The sequence below is a fragment of the Dipodomys ordii genome, unplaced genomic scaffold (genome assembly GCF_000151885.1).
Source record: "Dipodomys ordii isolate 6190 unplaced genomic scaffold, Dord_2.0 Scaffold17, whole genome shotgun sequence".
NCBI lineage: Eukaryota > Metazoa > Chordata > Mammalia > Rodentia > Heteromyidae > Dipodomys > Dipodomys ordii.
Window position 1 is genome coordinate 20,445,133 of NW_012267233.1, and position 20,497 is coordinate 20,465,629.

Sequence of the window (20,497 nt, forward strand, 5' to 3'; positions counted from 1 at the left end):
AGCACTATCTATTTCAATGTAGAATAATGCACTCTTATTTTTAGTGGCCATGGATCAATACATAGTGAAATATTGCCCTGCTTATGCAGCATTTCCTGTGTATCAAGGATATACTTTAAAAATATAGATTTTATATAATGCTTCAAAGACAATGTACTCTGTTTCCTTTATTATAAAAATAAGATCTAGATTTGATATGGTTTGCATGAGACCATTATGCTTTCCAGAAAAAATCAATGCATTTCTTCAAACACATGAATAGATTTTTGAATTCTATAAATACTCTGCAGATATCACCATTGTTTCAAGTAGGCTGATAAATTTAGATTTGACTAAAGAAAATGCTTATTTTAAAAAAAAAAGCATGTTTGTGTGTGTATGCATTTGTGTGTGTTTACATATGAGTGTGTATAACCAACATTACACCTGGTTGGTCAAGTTCGTGGTTTGCATGGTAATCCATGATTATTCACGGTTATTTTGTGGCTATAGCCAGAGCATCTACTTGAAATGGAAACAAAATGCTATAGTTTATATTTTCTTTCAGAAAGCAGGATTGTGTCTTACTACTTTGTCTAAATTTCCACCTTGTGGCTTGATATTTTGATACTATGATGAAGTCACTAAAATGTCAACAATCTCTAAGAACACCATGTGAAGTTTGGCTCTAGAGGCATTCTTTTACATTATTCCTCTCTGGCTACATAGATTGTTATTCTCAAAGGAACTTAGCATCAGTATACCTGGCAATTAATTTCACCTTTCTCTTTGTACTGTACATTGTAGGTGCTTCTTAGTGCTAATGATTGGTAATCTGAGATCCTCTGACCACTGCTGTCTGGACTTAATACCACTCTGTATAATAAAATGATCACTGTTTGCAATATCAAAACAGCTTCATTAAGACCTCTTTCCCTAATCTCTTATATTATCTTTGACTCCTTAACCAAAACTCTGTAAAGGATAGACCTACTAATACCTCACCAGTTTTTTCTTTTTTTTTCTATAGTACTAGGGCTTGAAACTGTCACTTATGCATTTCCTTAGTGTTTCATTTGTATTTTGTTTTTGAAATTAGTTCTGAATACCTTTGCCTGAACTCACCTCAAACTTAAAATCCTCCTCTTTCTGCCTCATGAGTGATGGGGTGCCAGGCATGTGTCACCATACACAGCCTATCTGATCTTAGTTAATAGCTGTCATGGGTTGAGTAATTTAACTACTGTGAGCATAGATGCGTGTTAAGTAAACATTCAGAAACTGAATCCCACAAAAGCACTGCATTATCTGTATTATTATTGGAAAACTGAGGATCAGAAAAAATTAAGTTATTACTCCAAGTTAGATGTATATAAATATTAGTTTTACCCAGTTCTACTTAGTTCCAAATATGAGTTTTCCCTACAAAGTTTTGCTGTTCTGTGCCATATAATAGTGGAGGGCTGGAAATGTGGCTTAGTGCTAGAGTGCTTGCCTAGCATGCATAAAGCCCTGGGTTCAATTCCTTAGTTCCACATAAACTGAAAAAGCCAGAAGTGGCACTGTGGCTCAGATGGTAGAGTGCTGGCCTTGAGCAAAAGGGAGTTCAGGAACAGTGCCCAGGCCCTGAGTTCAAGCCCCAGGACTGGCGAAAAAGAAAAAAGAAATACTAGGTGTTACAAAAGAAAGATGGACTACATACCGTATTTTGAAACAGTAACTATTCAATAATTATTTACTATGTTCTTACTAATATGCCAGGCTGCTTTTGTTTTAGGCTCTGCACAAACCAGACAGACTTGGCTCTTTTGGCTAGCAACCCAGTTTCACAGATGGGCTAGTGGGTGCCACTCTTGAATGTTAGGGGGTGTGAGAGATCAGGTGCATGCATGGTGGATTACTGAAATGCTGCTTTCCTTGGTCATGGCTACTGGTCTCTCCACGTCTCCCTCTACATCAAATCTACCTTTCTTTTTTACATTAATGCCATTGCCTTATACCTGCTCTTTCTGGTTGAAATTGCTGTCTGTCAATCTATCTATTCTTAAACTCCTATATTCTAAATTTCCCTCAATAGGTTCATCATTTTTCATGTATTGTCCTCCTGTTGACTGTCCCTTCAAATGTATTTAGGAATGCCCATTGTTTGATCTTCCTTTTACTGATATAGCTTGATTTTTCTAATTTTCTTGATTACTAGCTAGAATCCTTTTTGTGTCATCAATCCTACCTTTTCAATACTAATTTTTACATTTCTTTTTATGTCTGAGGTTGTTTACACAAACTTTTATAGATCAAGCATCTTGCAGAAGTGTGTTCCAAACTAGACTGCCTCATCAACCCAAAATCTATCTAGTATTTTTTACCATTAGTCTTTACACACATGCAGAGCATTATTAATACTTTATCTTCTCTGTTTCTCCTGGCTGTGTATTTTCTAACCAGGCATAAACTTTCTTAGAGCACTGAGTGGATCCTAGCTACAGGTAGGTTCATGTTTCTACTAGGCAATCAACCAAAATGAAATTACTGAAACTTGAGCATTCTAATACATTCTCTTTCTTGTCCAAGCATGTCAATGAGTATTATTTACTTAAATGCTGTAGGTATGATTTTTAAGCAAACAATGAAAAAAATCTAATTAGTAGCAAAAACAAATAAAAAGAGATGCAGTTTTGTTTTCTTATTAGGAAGAATCCTTTGCAATAAGAATGTCAGCATCACTCATTTTTGGTAACTGATTTCTTCTCAGATGATTCAATTTACATTAAGACTTTTAGGTATCCATGCATGTATAGTGAATTCATCTTTACCTATGGTTCAGGGGTGAGGTGAACATGTATATATGTGGAATATATGTTTGAAATGTATATTATGCATTTGTATTATGTATGGTTATATATATATATATATACATACATATATAGTCCATTTTTATGTCTACATAAGAGAGTTAAACCCTGAGGCTTTCTAATCATTGAGGAATATAAATCACCCTACAGCAGGAACTGAAAGTCAAAGCAAAATACCAAGGAACAGAGAAACCAATCAGCTATAACAAAAGAAGCTTTGTCCTTCCTTTGGAGAAGGTGATTTAGACTACTCCATGAAGAAAGAAAGCTATTTACCTGAGCTGATAATAGCATGATCTGATCATTCAAATCAATAATCTCAATGTGCTTTTAGACTGCAAAATAAAAACATTGTGTGTGTGTGTGTGTGTGTGTGTGTGTGTGTGTGTGTGTGTGTGGTGTATGAGAGAGAGAGCGAAACAGAAAGAGAGATTGAGGGAGAGGGAGAGAACAGGCACAATTACACAAGGTTGTAACAGAGTTGTAGAATGAACACATTGTAAAGCATATGATTTATATTTATATACTAAAGAATGCAGAGTTAACTATGGTAACTATATTCTCTTGAAGCTGGGAATGAGAGGAAATACCTTGTCCAACACCTGGGGATCTTTTATTTAAAATAAAAAATAGTTCTATTTACTAGTCAGTTTTTTAAATCAAGAGAAATAAGGCTAGTGTTTTGTACTAAACTAGATGAGCTGAACAGGCAGAGTTTCTTTGTATCATCTTCCAAATGTATCAGAAGTGTCCTCTCAATTAATGTAGAACAGATTTTCAGGCTCTGTGTAAGTGTTGTATGAAGAGAAAATAGAGAAGCCACATTTTGAAAAATTGAATTGGGAGTCTTTATTAAAAGGACAGCCAATGCAAGTAGACTCTTTGTTACAAAGATCTGTAGCCCCATGAATACACTTAACACTGTCCAAAAAATGATCCATGAGAAAAAGCATAAAAACTATATCAACAAACCAGATCAGCTCCCATGGTGAACTGAAGTGAGACACCATGATGACCAGAGAAGGGCCCAGAGACAGGAGAGAGAACATAAACATAGAGACAGTGACATGGCATAATTGCCCCTGAACTGGTCCAGACCTAAATAAGATCAAGGGGTAGGGTCACAGGGAACTTGAGAGTTTACAACCCAAATTGGCAGGTCCAGTGACCATTTATCCAAATCCCTACCCCTGCCTTTAGGAATTCAAGCATACCCTATACCTGGGAGATGGGACTTCCTTTCCTCCACCATAAAGACAAAATTGTGCCAGTTAAACCCAATAGCCTATCATCTGCCACTTGGCCAAGATGGCACAGGTTAGATTCAGCATCCCTACTTCATAAAAGAGAGCATTTATTTCATTACTTAGAAAACAGAAGTCAAAGCAGATACTACCACTTGCTTCCTCTGTCATCAAATTCATCATCACTCTTAAGTATGAGTTTTTCCCTTGATGAGTACTGACTTATTTCTACTAAAGAACTCTAAGTTACAATTAAAGGCTTGGGTCAATTTCATTCGGCGAAAAAAAAAATTCTTATTTGTTATGTGTTTTCCTAAACCTGGAGGATTTTCATTGAAGAGTAGAGAGAGAGACAGACAGACAGAGACAGAGAGAGACAGAGAGAAATGTTTATTGAAAGAGATTGAATAAATGTATAAGAATTGCTTTTCAGCCAGGCACTGGTAGCTTACAGCTAAAATCGTGGCTACAAAGGATTCTGACATCTGATGACTGTGGTTCAAAGTCAGCCTGGGAAGGAAAGTACATGAGACTCTTACCTTCAAATAACCACCAAGGGGAAAAAAAAAGAAAAGACAGTCTGGGAGTGGAGCTTTAGCTCAAGTAGTAGAGTAAAAAATGATCATGGAAAGCATCCAAACCCTAAATTCAAGGCTGTTTACCAGCAACAAAACAATAATAAAAACTGCCCTGATTTACATTCATGATAGTGATTTGTGATTAAAATCCTTCACAATTGGTCAGCCTTGAACTTCTTGACTCTTCCCTATATGAGAATTTTACCTTTTCATCTAGTCACTATGTCCCCATCTCAATTCAAGATATCTCAGTATCGTCTTTAACATAATATCCTCCAAGTTGGTGTCCTTTTGTTCCTCCTGGATGTCTCCTTCTCAGATCTTTTGCCAATACTATCAAATAATATTTTAAACATATATTCAATCCTAACACTGGTTGTCAAGAGCCCTGAGCTAGAACAGAAGCTAAGAGTTCTGTCTATTGACCTGAAGACTGCCATCTTCCAATTTTGCTACCTCTTGTATTTTGCCTCCTCTGTCTTATTTTGCTCTGTCATATACTCAAGCCCATCTACTCTTTTCCATCCTATTTTTCTAAAGTTTCCAGCTTTCCTGCATTTGTATTTTGAGACTCAAACTAATGAGATAGTATGAGATGTTTTTTACAGTAAGAAAAATAATGTCCCAACTTAAGTAGTATTGTTAGGAAAATGGAGGAGAAAGGAAGGAAACAGGTTTGACTTGATCTTTTACAGGCAAGGACTGTTGATTGAAATCGGGCAGTGAGGCACAGCAACCTTCCCATGGGATCAGTGGTTGTGTGAGGGGGTGGATTTGGGGTCAGGCTTATATGGGTTTTAACAAGGAAGCAAAAAAAAACAAAATATAGACTCTGCCTTGGCAATGTCCTTGGCCAGGCACAGAATCAAATGTTTTGCCTGGGATGAGGGGGCTTTCAGCTAAGTCAGGGTCAGAGTGACCTCCCTGCAGAAAAGCACTATGAGCACGAGGGAGCACCCGTGCTTTGCTCCCTGGGGGAATAAGGTGGGAGTCAATCTTTCACAGATGGCTCTTTTACTTTTGCCTAAGTATGCATAAGTATAAGTATTTAGATAGGATAGTATTTGAATGATTAGACATTAGATAAAGACCCAGAGTCAGATTCTACTCTCTTAGTTGACAGACAGGAACTATAATGGGTTTATCTCTACTGGATTGCACAGAGACCTAACCGTAGAAGAAAACAGATATTTGCTAAATTTTTTAAAGCTTACTTTCCTAATCTGTGCAGTCGCTAATAAATTCCATCAGAATTCTGTAGTAAGTTCGGGAAATGATGGCTATTACATAGCAAGCCAGACTCATCAATTTTAACTACTCATTGTATTCATTTGCTCAAGTTCTAATGCTGTTTGACATTATTCTTGAAAATAGCATTTAGCTATCAGTACAAAATAGCATTAATACTTAGAATATAAGGAAAAGAACTAGGACACTTTACTATTATTTTATGTGCCATACCACTTTGCTCGATAAAAGTGATTGAATATATTTTGTTGGCAGAGAATCTAGTAAGTGTTTTACAAAAAACAAGAAAATATTTTGGGAACACAGCACAAGGTAATCTGAAGTTACTTGCAGTTAACAACTGAATTCTATATTCCCAGGATAGACCACCTGATAATGGAACATGTGATTGGATCCAGATTCACACAAATCAAAGATATTGATATTCGGGGCTGGGAAGGTGGTTCAGTGGTAGAGTGCTTGCCTTGCATGAATGAGGCCCTGGGTTCGATTCCTCAACACCACATAAGCAAAAAGAAAAAAGCCGGAAGTGGCGCTGTGGCTCAAGTGGTAGAGCACTGGCCTTGAGCTTAAGAGCTAGGGGCAGAGTCCAGGCCCAGAGTTCGGGCCCAGAGTTCAGGCCCCACGACCGGCCCCTCCCCCCAAAAAAAAGATATTGTTATTCAAGACACTGTTAACAGATAATTCATTAAAATTTTATTATAGTAAAAAAATCATAATTTTGGAAATATTTTATGTAAACATTGTTGAAGAGAATGGTATTAGGTATGAAATTCCATTTCAATATAAATATTGATTTTTAAAATATTTTATTTGCTTACTATTTCTCTTTAATATTTTATTGGTATTTTCCTTACTGCTTAGCTATTAGTGCAAGTGAATGAGTGTTATGCAATAGGAGTGGATTTAGAATCACTGAGTTTCTTCTCTCCTTCTCATCTCCATTTGAGATTTTTTTTCCTGCATCCTGAAGTTGAAACTCTGTTAACTGTGTTATAGTCATCATTGGAATTTTGGGGTTATGTAACTTTAATATATCTTAGTGTATTTATTTGTTTTAGTTTTTGTAAAAGAATTTTTTTCTTGCTGAATTTATTTTTATTATTATTATTTTTTTATTGTGAGAATACCGTACAGAGGAGTTACAATTACATGGGCAAGATAATGAGTACATTTCTTATCAAGCATTGTTACCTCCTCTTTGTTTCCACTTCCCATCCCTTCCCATACTCTTCCCTTTCTCCCCTCTTCCAGTCCTCCCCCACACACACCAAAGTTGAAAAGTTCATTTTTCCACATAACATCTTGTACATCTCATTGATGCAATGGGTCCACCTGTATCCCTAGTTAAACGATTTGTTTATTCCCTTCCCCTCCACAAATTATTCCAACATCAAATAAAGTTGAAGCATGGGTTATACCGTGGGGGAGGGACATACAAAGCAACATAGAAATCATCTTATAAATATGTTAGAAACAATTGCATGAAAGGAAAAACAAGAGAATTTTATATGTACAAAAATTTAAAATAAATAACATAAACTTGTACTTGTGTGAAGTTTTATCTAACAATCTAACAATCTCCCTAAAATTTTCCAAGGAAACAAACAAAAAAATTTTAAATTTTTAGGAAATATGTCCTGAAATACAGGTTTTTTTTAAAATGGAAAGTACAACATTTTTAACGACTAATATTGCTACGTAATTTAAAACTAATTTGTGGAATGATTAAGCAATTCATAATATTCAGCTTTATCAGCACTACATTGGTAGCATTCAATAAATATTAATGGAATAGTAGTTTTTGGGTTGGGGGGGTTGGTGTGGGGCTTGAACTCTGGGCCTGGGCTCTGTCCCTGAGCTCTTCAGCTCAAGGCCAGTGCTCACCCATTTGAGCCACAGCACTAATTCCAGTTTTCTGATGGTTAATTGGAGATAAGGGTCTCACAGACTTTCTGCCTGGTCTGGCTTTGAACTGTGTCCTCACATCTCAGCCTCCCAAGTAGCTATGGTTATAGATGTAAGCCACCAGTACCCAGATTCGGAATCGTATTTTTGCTTTTAATTCTGTTACCAGCAATGAAACTCCATGAACAAATTCTTTCTTTAAAATTTTTATTAGTAAGCAAATTCTTTACCATCTTATTCATTATGCTCTTCCAAAGCTTAGAAAAGTACTTGCCAATAGCACTTCATAATTATTTCTTGAAATAACTATAATTTTCAGGAACTATAAGCAAGAAGAAAACAAATTGAACAACTTAATGATGGAAATTGAAATGAGTTGAACTAAAGGGGAGATTACAATGTGTTTGGATTGAGAGACTTAGTATTGGAAAACCACTAATCTCTGACATTATTTTACACATTATAAATGCTTATGGTCATATTCCAATAGGATTAGAGATGGGAGACCTGGCTCTTCAAGATTTTAATTTATATTTGAAGAGGATAATAATTCAAATTTTGCAAGTCTGGTATTAAACACTCAATCCTAGCTCTGATTATCAATCAGTAATTCTCCTACACAGCATGATTGATTTGTTTTAGCTCTGTGTTTTAGAGTGATTTCTGCACCTGCAGATATTCCATGTGCTTTAAAGAAAGAAAAATAAAACAGAAAGGTATAGTAAACACATCAGTGGAAGCAGACAATGCTTCCTTCTCAGATCTAGAACTATTAGGCTGCTAATCTTGGGCACAGATTTTTCTGGGTAAGCAAGAATTTTAAATTGTGCAAATTACACTCAAACAATATAAGAATTTGTTTTCAGGGAAGAACAAGAACTAAACTTTGAATGAATAGTTAGAGGCTACTGCAACACTTACTGAATGCTTGTTACATTTTACAGATAATTACGGTTTTGTATATTATTTGTATGACCCATCAATTGCAGAATTCTTTGCTAGTTCTAATTATCATTCAAAACCAGGATTTTTATTATTTCTGTTATTCTGTCTTTTTTCAATTTATTGTATTTCTTTGATATGTATTGTAAAGGTGATGTACAGAAGGGTTACAGTTACATAAGTCAGGTATTGAGTACATTTCTTTTTGAAAAGTGTCACCTCTTCCCTCATTTTCTACAGGTTTTTTTCCTCTTGACACCCTGTCTCCCAAGTTGTATAGTTCATTTCCAAATAGTGACTAATGTATACCACTGATGAATTAGTTCACCCTTTGACCCACCATTCCTGTGTTTCCTCTCCCCAAATCATGCAAAAGGTACAACTTTTATATTTAACCTAGAATTCACTTGGACATAAAGCAACATAGTAATAATTATTTTGTAGGATCATGGATGAACCAACAAATTTGTGTTTGCTAAACCAACATTTGACCACTGGGGTCATGTGACCAACATTTTAGTTTTTTTCTCTCTTTTTCTTTTTTTTAGTTCTTAATATATATTTTTACTGTGAAGATACTGTACAGGGGATTACAGTTACATGAGCAAGATGATGAGTCCATTCCCTATTAAGCATTGTTACACCCTCCTTTATTTTCCCCTAACATCCCTTTCCTCCCCACCTTCTCAACTGTGCTGGTAGCTTTAGAATGGCCTTGTTTGTGATCTTTTGGGTAAATTCCCAGAAGTGGGGGAGCTCTATGTGGAGTATTTTGAGGAACCTCCATGCTGCTTTCCAAAGTGGTTGAACAAGTTGACATTCCCACTATCAATGCAATAGGGTTCCCTTCTGTCCACATCCCCTCCAGCATCTGTTGTTATTAGAGTTCTTGATTATAGCCATTCTAACTGGGGTGAGGTGAGGTGGAATCGCAATGTTGTCTTGATTTACATTGCTTTTATGACTAGGGAAATTGAGCATTTCTTCATGTGTCTATTGCCAATTCTTATTTCCTCTTCAGAGAAGTCTCTAAGTTTGTAGCTCACTTGTTAATAGGGATTTGAGGATTTGTTGTTGGGAGATTTAATTTTTTGAGTTCCAAGTATATTTTAGATACAAGACCCTTGTCCATTGTGTGGCTAGTGAAGATCTCCTCCCAATCCCTGGGTTTTCTATTGATCTTATTTGCTTTGTCCTTTGCCATGCAGAAGCTCTGCAGTTTCATGCAATCACATTTGTCCAAACTTTCTTTGATTTGTTGTGTTTCTAGATCTCTATTAATTTCGGCCTGTGCCAAGGAGCCCTAGAGTTTCTCTTATTCTGTCTTGTAATGGTTCCCTGGTGTGTGCTTTGACTTTGAGGTCTTTGGTCCATTCTGAGTTGATTCTGGTGTAGGGTCATAATATGGGGATCTAGCTTTAGTTTTCTACAGGTGTTTAACCAATTTTTCCAGCACCATTTACTGAAGGGGCTGTCTTTCTTCCATTCTACATTTTTTGCTCCCTTATGGAAGCTTAGGTGGCTGTAGGTCTGTGGGTTCATTTCTGGGTCTTCAGTCCTATCCCATCAGTCCTCAGGTCTGTTCTTGTGTCAGTAACAAGCTGTTTTGGTATTGATATTCCTCCAGCACTGTTCTTTCTGCTAAGAATTGTTTTGCTATTTGGGGTCTTTTAAGAATTGTTTATGCTATTTGGGGTCTTTTATTGTTCCAATTGAATTTTTGAATTGCTTCTTCCATTTCATTGAAGAATGAGGTTGGAATATTGAGAGGTGTCACATTGAATTTTAGATAGCCTTTGGCAGTATTGCCATTTTCATGATGTTAATCCTCCCAATTCAGGAGCATAGGAGTTTTTCCCCTTGCTTAGTTCTGCTTTAATTTCTTTTTTCTGGATTTTAAAGTTTTCCTCTTAGAGGTCCTTCACTTCTTTAGTTAACTCCTAGGTATTTTATTTTTGTGGTGCTATTAAAAAGGAGTTGCTTTCCTTATTTCAGATGTGCTCTTCTCATATTGTCATACAGGAAAGCCATTGATTTTTGAAAGTTAATTGTGTATCCTGCTACTTTGCCAAAGTTTCAAATCAGCTTGAAAAACTTGGGAGTGGAGTTCATCAGGTTCTTTAAATACAAGATCATCTGCAAAGAGAGAGAATTTTACTTCATCTTTCCCTATTTGGATTCCCTTTATGTTTGCAACTTGTCTTAGTGCTTTTGTAAGCATTCCAATACTAAATTGAAGAGAAGAGGAGACTGTGGACATCCTTGTCTCTTTTTTGAATTTAGAAGAAATGACTTTAGCTTTTCATGATTAATTATAATGCTGGCTGTATGTTTGTCATACACAGCCCTTATTATAATGAGGAATAGTCCATGAATTCCTCGTTTTTTCCAGAGCTTTCATCATAAAGCAGTGTTGGATCTTGTCAAGTGCTTTTTCTGCATCTATTGAGATAATCATGTGGTTCTTATCCTTGCTCTTGTGGATGTCATGAATTATATTATTTGATTTGCGTATACTGAACCAGCTTTGCATCCCTGAGATGAATCCTGTTTGATCATGGTATATCATGTTTATATTTCATATAGAAAGTGATATGGAAAAAGTGTAAGCATCATATTTACCACTCCAATTCTAAGTTATATATGAACTCCCTGTCTTAATTATTTCTATTTCTGTTTTGTAGTCAGCAAATTGAATTTTATTTTTTTACATAGTGGCAAATTTTAAAAAAATAAAGGAAGATCTCAACAAACTAATAACAGAAAATAATATATCTAAGAGTAACTTGTAAAGAAATGTACAGAACTTTCAGGGAAAAAATGTTAAAACTTTATGACAAAGCCAGACTATGATTCTTATAAATAAAAGGAAGTGTCTTATTTTTTAATGAAAAGATTTCATTTTGACAGGCATCAAAGACTCATGCCTATAACCCTAGCTGTTCAAGAAGCTGAAATCTGTAGGTTGTAGTTTGAAGCTACTCAGGCAGGCAAATGTGCGAGACTTGTATTTATAGTTAACCATCAAAAAGACAGAGTTGGTCTTAGGTACAGAGAACTCATATTGATTGAATCGTGTGTGTGTGTGTGTGTGTGTGTGTATGTGCTGGTTCTGAATCTTGAACTCGGGGTCTTGCACACTGATTCAGCTGCTGGTACTCTTATCATTTGAGCCATGTAGCTTGATCTTGATTTCAGCATTGCCTGCAGTGAAATCCAATGTGTTCATCAAGAGCAGGTTGGCTTTAAACATTGGCCAATTACCTATAAAATGGAAGTGTTGTAAATTTTAAACAAGATTATTCTCGAAGATTTAACTTTTTAACATAGAAGCACAGAATAATTTTTTAATTAATCTCTTGTTATGTTACAGGGAAACATTGAAGTATCTCAGATTTTGTCATAGCTCTTTGTTTTGTTTTCATTGAACATTCTTTATTCTTTTAAATATTTTTAAGACTTTAGTTGTACAAAGGGGTTGCCTTTCAGCAAAGCAGTTTATGGATATAGTGCGTCTTGATCAATGTCATCTCTTTCGACATTCTCACCTCTCTCTCCCAACCAACACTTTTCTTCATTTAAAAAAATGTTGTAGGATATACATTGAGGTTTTAACTTCATTCTCTCCACGTCTCATTTAATCACAATAAATATATTATTATGTTGTTTGTCTTTAATAGGAGAGTCTTATTTTAAGGATATAGCTAGAATTTTATCTTTCTTTTGACCAGCACATTCTAACCAGAGTTAGTTGAAATATTACAACCCAGAATTTAGACACTGCACCTTAAAAACAAAAATAATTGTGAGAAACTGAAATATCTTTTCACAAATATGCCCTTTAACTCTGCAACAATAATGAAACGAGCAGTTAGAAAGAGGTGGTAAGGTGTGCAATGATTCATAGGGCATATTTGACACGTGTTCCAACCTGTTCGGCCCATCTACTGATACTTATACTACTATACTATTTCACATAAGTAGCAACTCCAAGACATTGTGCATGACTCTAAGATTAAAAACTACTTACAAATTTAAAGTTGTTTATTTTTCTGTGTTACAACGAAAAGCAAAATATGCCTAATTTGAAAATTAGCAGCCCATTGAATAATCATTCATCTGGAAAATATCAAAGAAAAACTCAAAGGTAAAATAGCATTCATTGCCACTTTCTTGCTAGTATGAAAAACTTCCTTAAGTAATACTGATTTATCTGGCACTGTAGTAATGCTATAGCAAATAATAGGATACCAACTGAAAGAAATGCAATCATTTGAAAGGTCAGTGCTTAAGAAAGTATGAAACAAATGTAACTGCAATGTACACATGAGTGAAATAGTAGAAGATCATGAGCTTCATTATTTGAAAGGCATAAAAAGACTAGAAAAATGAAAGAAAGTAAATCTTAGAGTGATGACACTGAGTGGAATTTTTGAAGGTGTACCTTTTAAGAGTCTTGGCTATACATTTAAGAGCCCATAACAGAATGGCATAAAAGAAGGTTGTGATCTATTAAGTGATGGCAGAAGCTATTACAGTCTACACTGAAATTTTCCCTTAGATTGTAAATAAATCACTTTAGACAAAATGATGGTGGTACAGCTGAATGATATTATTCTGGTGAGCAAAGATCTCCAATTAGATAAAAGCCTGTACCTACTGTACATTTCTTTCAAATTGGAATTACCTTCTGGGAGAACAGCTACCTATTTTATTTTCATTCACTTTGACCATTTTGAAGCTCACATAGTAAGAATTTCTAGGACAAAATTTATTTAAAACCATGCAAAAACAACAAGATATTTAGAATTAATCCAGAGAGTATTGTTAAGAAGGCTGTCGTATAGCAAAGTTGGTCAGCTCCAGGAACATTATAAGCCAGGAATCCAATATTCACCAAATGTCCAAGTAATTTTAGCATCTGTCAGGTAATGATAGTGTTTTTCTTATTATACTAGTAGTAATAGTAGTAGTAGTAGTAGTAGTAATGGTAGTAGTAGTAGTAGTAATGGTAGTAGTAGTACTGGGAAAGACAAAATTTGACCTGGAAGTGATTGCCAGAGTGTCTGTATCATCTTTCCTGGCCTCATGAAACCTATGACTACTATAATCTTTTAATTCAGGAAAATGTTTACTGTTTACTAAATAATCATTAGCTATGAAAACAAAATGATCACTAGACCATTCCCTCTTCCATTCCTTAGTCCAAAGGAGAATATGTTAGCAACTAATGCACAAAGTACTATAGGAGCACTTATGTGGGCCACATACACTGGGAAAGATGTCCTATGAAGTTTATCTAATTTGCATCTCTTATCCCAGCTAATTATTAAGTTAGAAGGTTTGAAGGCTTTGAGTACAGTGGAAATACAGTGCACTTCACTAGAGAGATTGAGGCACAGTCATTGAGACATGAGGAAGAAGAGGCAGACTATTTCATTAGTGACATCATTGAGAACCCTAAGCTTTATTCAGCTGATTGGGAGTTACAGATGAAAGCAGTAAGTCCAAGAAGAAGCTAGTGAGAAACACTGAGCAAAGGAAGTATGGAAGCAACTGGTGAGAGAGAATGAACAGCAGCATTCCTAATGAGTGGGACTGGAAAGGACTAGAAGACAGGGATGTGGGGACCGACAAAAGAGCAGCCCTCACAGGCTGCTGGACATTGAACCCCTGGAATTTAAAATGGGGCTCATCTATGGCCCATAAGGCTGACCTTGTGAAAAGAATTAGAGAAAGCTAAACAAGTCCTACCTAGCACAGGAGAAGTATCACTTTTTTTATATATCAGAAGATTGGGACTTCTGAAAAAAATACTTTATGTTGTTTCCCTTTTGTCTTTAGGAATATTATTTATTGAAATTTTATTCAAAAGAATGATGCATCATATTTTAATTTACCTAGTCAAAGAAAGAAAGTATTTTTATAGAAAATTAAGTATGGTGATTATTAATCTACTATTCTTGCCCCTCGTGCAATTGCTAAGTTTCTGCATTCCGCAGACTGCCCTACTTACATGTGAAATATATTTGGAGTAGTTGCTGGTCAGATCATTGGACAAAGAAAGGCTGTTTAGATCCCTCAGCTGAAGCCCAAAGGAGCTGATGTAAGAGCTGGCTGTCCATGTGCTACTGACACATAAACCTCCTCATTTATAATCCTAAAATACCTTGGAATAGAGTCAATGTTTTCTAAGTAACTGCATTGGCAATTAGAATGTTGGAACCAGTACATTCTTGACCCTTTCCCATGTAATTTAATCAATTTGTTACAAAAGAATTTATTTTAGAATTTAGAATTTATTTTAAACTGACACATAAAAGCAAAAATATATATTGTGGTGTACCATGTGATATTTGGTTACCTGTGTGCATACTAAAATGTTTAAACAAGATTAGACATACCTTTTTCCTTATGATTGCTATGGTAAAATCATTCAGATTCTTTTCTTCTCACATTTTTAGCATACAGTACATTTCATTGTCCTGCTGTGTAATAGCATACCACAATTACTCTCAGCTTTCTCTTAGTACCATTCATCAACATGCTGTCAGCCTACCTCACCTTTATGTGCCTTGCCTCTGGTAACTAGTCTTCGACATTCATACTTTATAAGATTTTCAAGGAGAATTATTTGCAGTTTTGCAATTGAGTTTTTGTTTCCTATATATTTCGTATATACATGCCTTGTCAAAAAGATAGCTCACACGTATTCTCCCATTTTGTAGGCTGAATCTTCGCTCTTTTGATCAATTCCTTTTCTAGTAAAAAAGAAAAAAATCTTAGTTTCATTTATTTCTGTTTGTCTATTTTCTCCTTATTTTCTATTCTTTTGTTTTGGAGAATCTTTTCTATACAAGCCACATATAAATGTTCATGCTCTCAAACATTTCCCCTATACTTGGATATTTGTGATTTTTGTGATACCATCTAACATTTAAGATTGTCTTTTGTAGTTCTGTGAAAGGTGACACTGACATTTTGAAAAGGATGCTTTAATTTTATAGATTGCTTTGAGTAAATTTATTAAAGTACTTTAATGTGTATATATGTCAAGTTTCCCTGATTAGACGCAAATGATAAATTAGATAGCCCAAACATAAAATATATGATTAGACATGTGAGCGTTACTGAAAAAATCAGATGCTTTACCAAATTTTTATTTAAATATAATACTCATTCCTGGGTGTGTGTGTGTGTGTGTGTGTGTATACATATATATATGTATGTATTATATACATGGAGATTTCACTTTGTTCTATTTCTCTTGCATAAATACATATATTACATATAAATAAAAATAGCTATTTAGATATTGAAATATTTTATTATTTATTTGATGAGTCCTTGTTGATGCTACATTGTGTGTAAGATAATGAAGTGGAGTGAGATTCAAGCAGACAAGTCTAGGCCATGTGGCCAAGAATGCACTATTAAAGTTGAGCATCTTCAAACAGGAAAAGGTTTGTTACTGTCTCAAGACTGCTTCAAGAAGTTATAATCAGGGCTCCAGAATACATTAACTGGTTAATCAGAAAGAGATAAGTAAAATCACAAGTACTGTGTAGAAAGGAAAACAGTGGCATAGTTCAGCAAGAACAGATAAAATATTCTCTTCGTTTTGAAATTCTAGTCAATGAGAAGACAGAAAGCTTTGATATGGGACAATTGCCTGACCTGATAGTGTGATCTGTCCTCTCTTTTTTGGAAGATGATAAAAAAAGAAATCTCAATGAAAAGTCAGGAGACATGATTGTTAGTGCCAGGATATTTTTACCTTGATGAAAATTTCAGCACAGGGCTTTACATTTCTAATGTATCAAATACAGGAAAAAAAGAATTTCTATTTCCACTCCTCACAGTAAGGTAAAATATGCAGAAAATATCTGAATGTTTCCAAATTTTTGGATTATTTGTGTTTTGAAATATATGGTAACTGTCAGTTTTATACTTTCCAACTCATTAAGTCAGTATACATTAAATTTGGAGGTTTTAGCAGGCAGGGGATGGGGGAATGGGAAAGGATGGTAAGGGGAAACAAAGGAGGGGGCAACAATGCTTGATAAGAAATGTACTCATTACCTTGCCCATGTAATTGTAACTCCTCTGTCGGTATTTTCACAATAAAGAGAAAAGAAAAGAAAAAACTTAAATTTCATAACAGAAAAGTTGACAGAATAACTGATTGGGGCAATGTGATACTTGAAAATCATGGCAAAAATCATAATCAAAAAGCTGGGCAGAGGTAGCTCATGCCTGTAATCCTAGCTACTCAGGAGGCTGAGATCTGAGGAGCACAGTTCAAATCCGGCCTGTACAGGAAAGTCTGTGAGACTCTTTTCTACAATAAACCACTAGAAAACTGGAAGTGGCGCTGTGGTTCAAGTGGTAGAACGCTCGCCTTGAGCTGAGGAGTACAGGGACAGCGCCCAAGACCAGAGATCAAGTCTTACGACCAACAAAACAAACATACAAATAAACAAAAAGCAAATTTTATTTAAAAATTTTTTGAGATACCAGGGTTTAGATCAGAGTCCTGCTTACTAGAAAGGAACTCTACTACTTAAGCCACTCAATCATCCCTACTAAAAATTTTAAAATACTGCCAGACTGATTAGCATCATTGAAATATTTAGGGGTTTTATAATGAACAAATTAGTCCTTATATTTTATTTCAAATATATAAAGACAAGTTGATATTATTGTCTATTGAGAATCTAGATGTATATTATCCAATTAGCATTAACATTATTTACAGGTTTCTTTTTACATGATTATAGACTATTCTACTTTTGTTTTTGTTTATATGAAAGATGAATTTTCATGTTATTTTACTTGGATATGCCTTCAAAGATGTAAAACAAACTAAGTCACATTAATCCTGGGCACTAAACCTCTATTATTTTATATTTCTTTTTGCCACCTATTTATTTATTTATTTACACTTATTTTTTGAAATGAGTGTCTGCTTTGCTTTCTTCTTCGTTAAAAGCCTTGAATAAATACTTGGCATTTCCAATTGTTTTTTATTTCAAATATTCTTCTAATCTATAAGAATATTTTTTACCCTCCACATACTTGATGCATTTTTAAAAGTTGACTTGCTCAAAGAGAAGTCTGTTTGCCCTTATATAATATGAGATAATATATTTTATACCTAAGAAGTGTCTCTATATATGGCAGTATTGGCTACAGAATCTTCAGGTGACTTCCAATACTTACAAACCCACCCTGTGAAAGTGCATGTTTTGTGAATCTTCAGAGGTTGATCTGAAAGTGCTTTAGATAGGCACATTTTGCCTCGGGGATGCTGGATCTCATGGAATTGCACCGCAGGGGCTACATCCTAGATTTCAGAGATCGGTCCTCTGGATATAGAACATGTGATTCCTCACAGGATTACAGTGTTAGAATTCATAATGTTACAATGTTTTCTCATGTTGCCAGTGATGGATGAGGCTGGCTGGGAAACCTAAGAAAATGAGAACACACACATTCATATAGTCCCGTATGTAGACAATGCTTGCGGGAAGAAGGTGGGACTTTCACATTCTCATATAAGGGTGGTGTATCTCATGGATTGCAGTGGTCTCCACAGTGCCTGTGGGAAGGCCTCTAATCAATCTTCCTGACAGCAGCTGTCTCTAGACAGAACTCACAGTCTTGCAGGAAATTATATACTTACAACCTCAGATAATAGACCAAACAATTAAATTCTTTATTTTCCAAAGCAGTTCTCTTCTTTAAAAGTGAAAAATAAAAACAGTCAGTGATTTTTCTTGAGAAATCAAGGAAGCAGAAAATTAAATTTCTAACCGTTCAAAATAATATCCTTATTATTTGGATTTGAAATAAGTGTGCTTACATAAGACTTTTTTGTAATTTAGTAAAAATTATTAAAATCGGCTCTTAGGACTAGCCAGCTTTTATGTTAAAGATAAGATTCATTTTAATTTCAGTGGAATAACTCAGTGCATTAAATCTTTCTTCCTTAATGCCTTCACAGAAAGAAGCGAGAAAGGACTCTACCCACAGTCATATCCACAAAGCTTTCCTCTGTGAAACTCAGAAATATTCCAGGAACTATAGTAGGCATTTTAGCCTTACCTGAATCTGTGTACCCAGAAAGTTTATTCCAACCTCAAAAAAAAAAAAAAAACTTCTTTCACTCTCTCTGTATTTTACAATTAGAGATTGGCTTATAGACTTATTCAACCCATATGGCACAACAATATAAACTAACATTTTGTATATTTCTTCTTTAGAAAGGATAATTTAAGAATACTTGTTTAGAACAGCTTTTTGTGTCTCAAAGCCGTGTGAGTACAAATATTAAGTTGCTGTGGGTTTAAAGCTTGAAAAAATTTAGATTGGCTTTCTTATACCACTGTCTTATTTACAACTCTACTTTCAATGCTAATCAAACAGTCTTACTTTGGAAGTGAAAAATAGGCATTTATTAAATGAATATATTCTAGATTATCAGTAGTTGTGAAGTCTTTTGAATACTCAACTAATAACTTGATGAGAGTATTCAAGAAGGAACTCTTAGAGACACCTTTACATTGTCGTGGGATAATTAGATAATCAGGTGTAGATTCAGGTTGAAGGGCTATATTCAATTTTCAAGCATGCTATTAAGGGCAGGAAATCGTCTTACATAACAATACTCACTAATTAATCAAGAAAATTTGTTGCTGTGAGTCTTTCTTGCATTTATAAATGGAGGAGCTACTTCCAGCGAGTTTTAGCAGAGGTGGAACTTAACATTGTTTTCCCTCAGTCCGTTTCTGTTGCTATAAAAGATTAGTTGAGAGAAAGTAACTTGTGGGTAAAGAAGAAGCTTGGGGCTGGGAAGGTGGCTCAGGAGTAGAGTGCTGACCTTGCATGCATGAGGCACCACATAAGTAGAAAAAGCTGGAAGTGGTGCTGTGGCTCTAGTGATAGAGCACTAGCCTTGAGCTGAAGAGCTGAGGGACAGCGTCCAGGCCCAGAGTTCAGGCCCCACGACTGAAAAAATAAATAAATAAATAGAAAGAAGAAGCTAAACCAGCTCCCAATTCTAGGCATGGAAAAGCTCAAGATAGTGTGACAACTTCTTAGGAGGTTACTACATGGAAGCGAATCAGCAGGTAGACATGGCAGCAGATGAGACAGAGTGGCAAGTAGGCCAGTGTGAAAGAGAGAGAGGAGACAAAAGGAAAGAACTCATGTTCTAAGAACCTGCTCTTCTAAGAACTGATACAGCCTTATGTTAAAGACATTAATCCCCATAAGGGATCCATCTCCTAAGGTCGCTACATTGGCAATCAATTTTCAATCTTACTTTTGACAGGCCAAATCATGTCCAAATTATAACACTTCCATTCTCACTTCAACATAAAGAAAGCCTTCTAATATATTTTTCCCTGTTAGATGATTGAAGAACTAAAGCCTGAGAGGTAACAAACATGACCTAATACACACCACACAGTATTGAATCTAAAGGCCAAAATGAAAAAAAAAAAAAAACTAGAACCCAAGACTTTCAGTCAGCACTCCTGACATGCCATTATAACATATACTGCTATACCGGACAAAAGATTATTTTTTTAATCCAGTGTCCTTTCCAAAGTTTATGTCAATTTTCAAAGCAAAATTAATAGAGCTTTTTAAATGACTTGAAGCAAATTGTTGCCTTTTTTCCATGATACTACTAAACATGGCCAGTAGTAAAATATTAATGTACTGTAAAATCTGTGAAGCT

The 20,497-nt window shown here is 35.2% G+C and overlaps 1 protein-coding gene across 1 annotated transcript in view; it reads left to right on the forward strand.

Annotated features, from left to right (window-relative positions):
• Mmp16 (matrix metallopeptidase 16 (membrane-inserted)) overlaps positions 1-20,497 on the forward strand; it is a 237,040-nt gene that overhangs the window by 169,056 nt on the left and 47,487 nt on the right. The gene's annotated exons all lie outside the window — the stretch shown is intronic.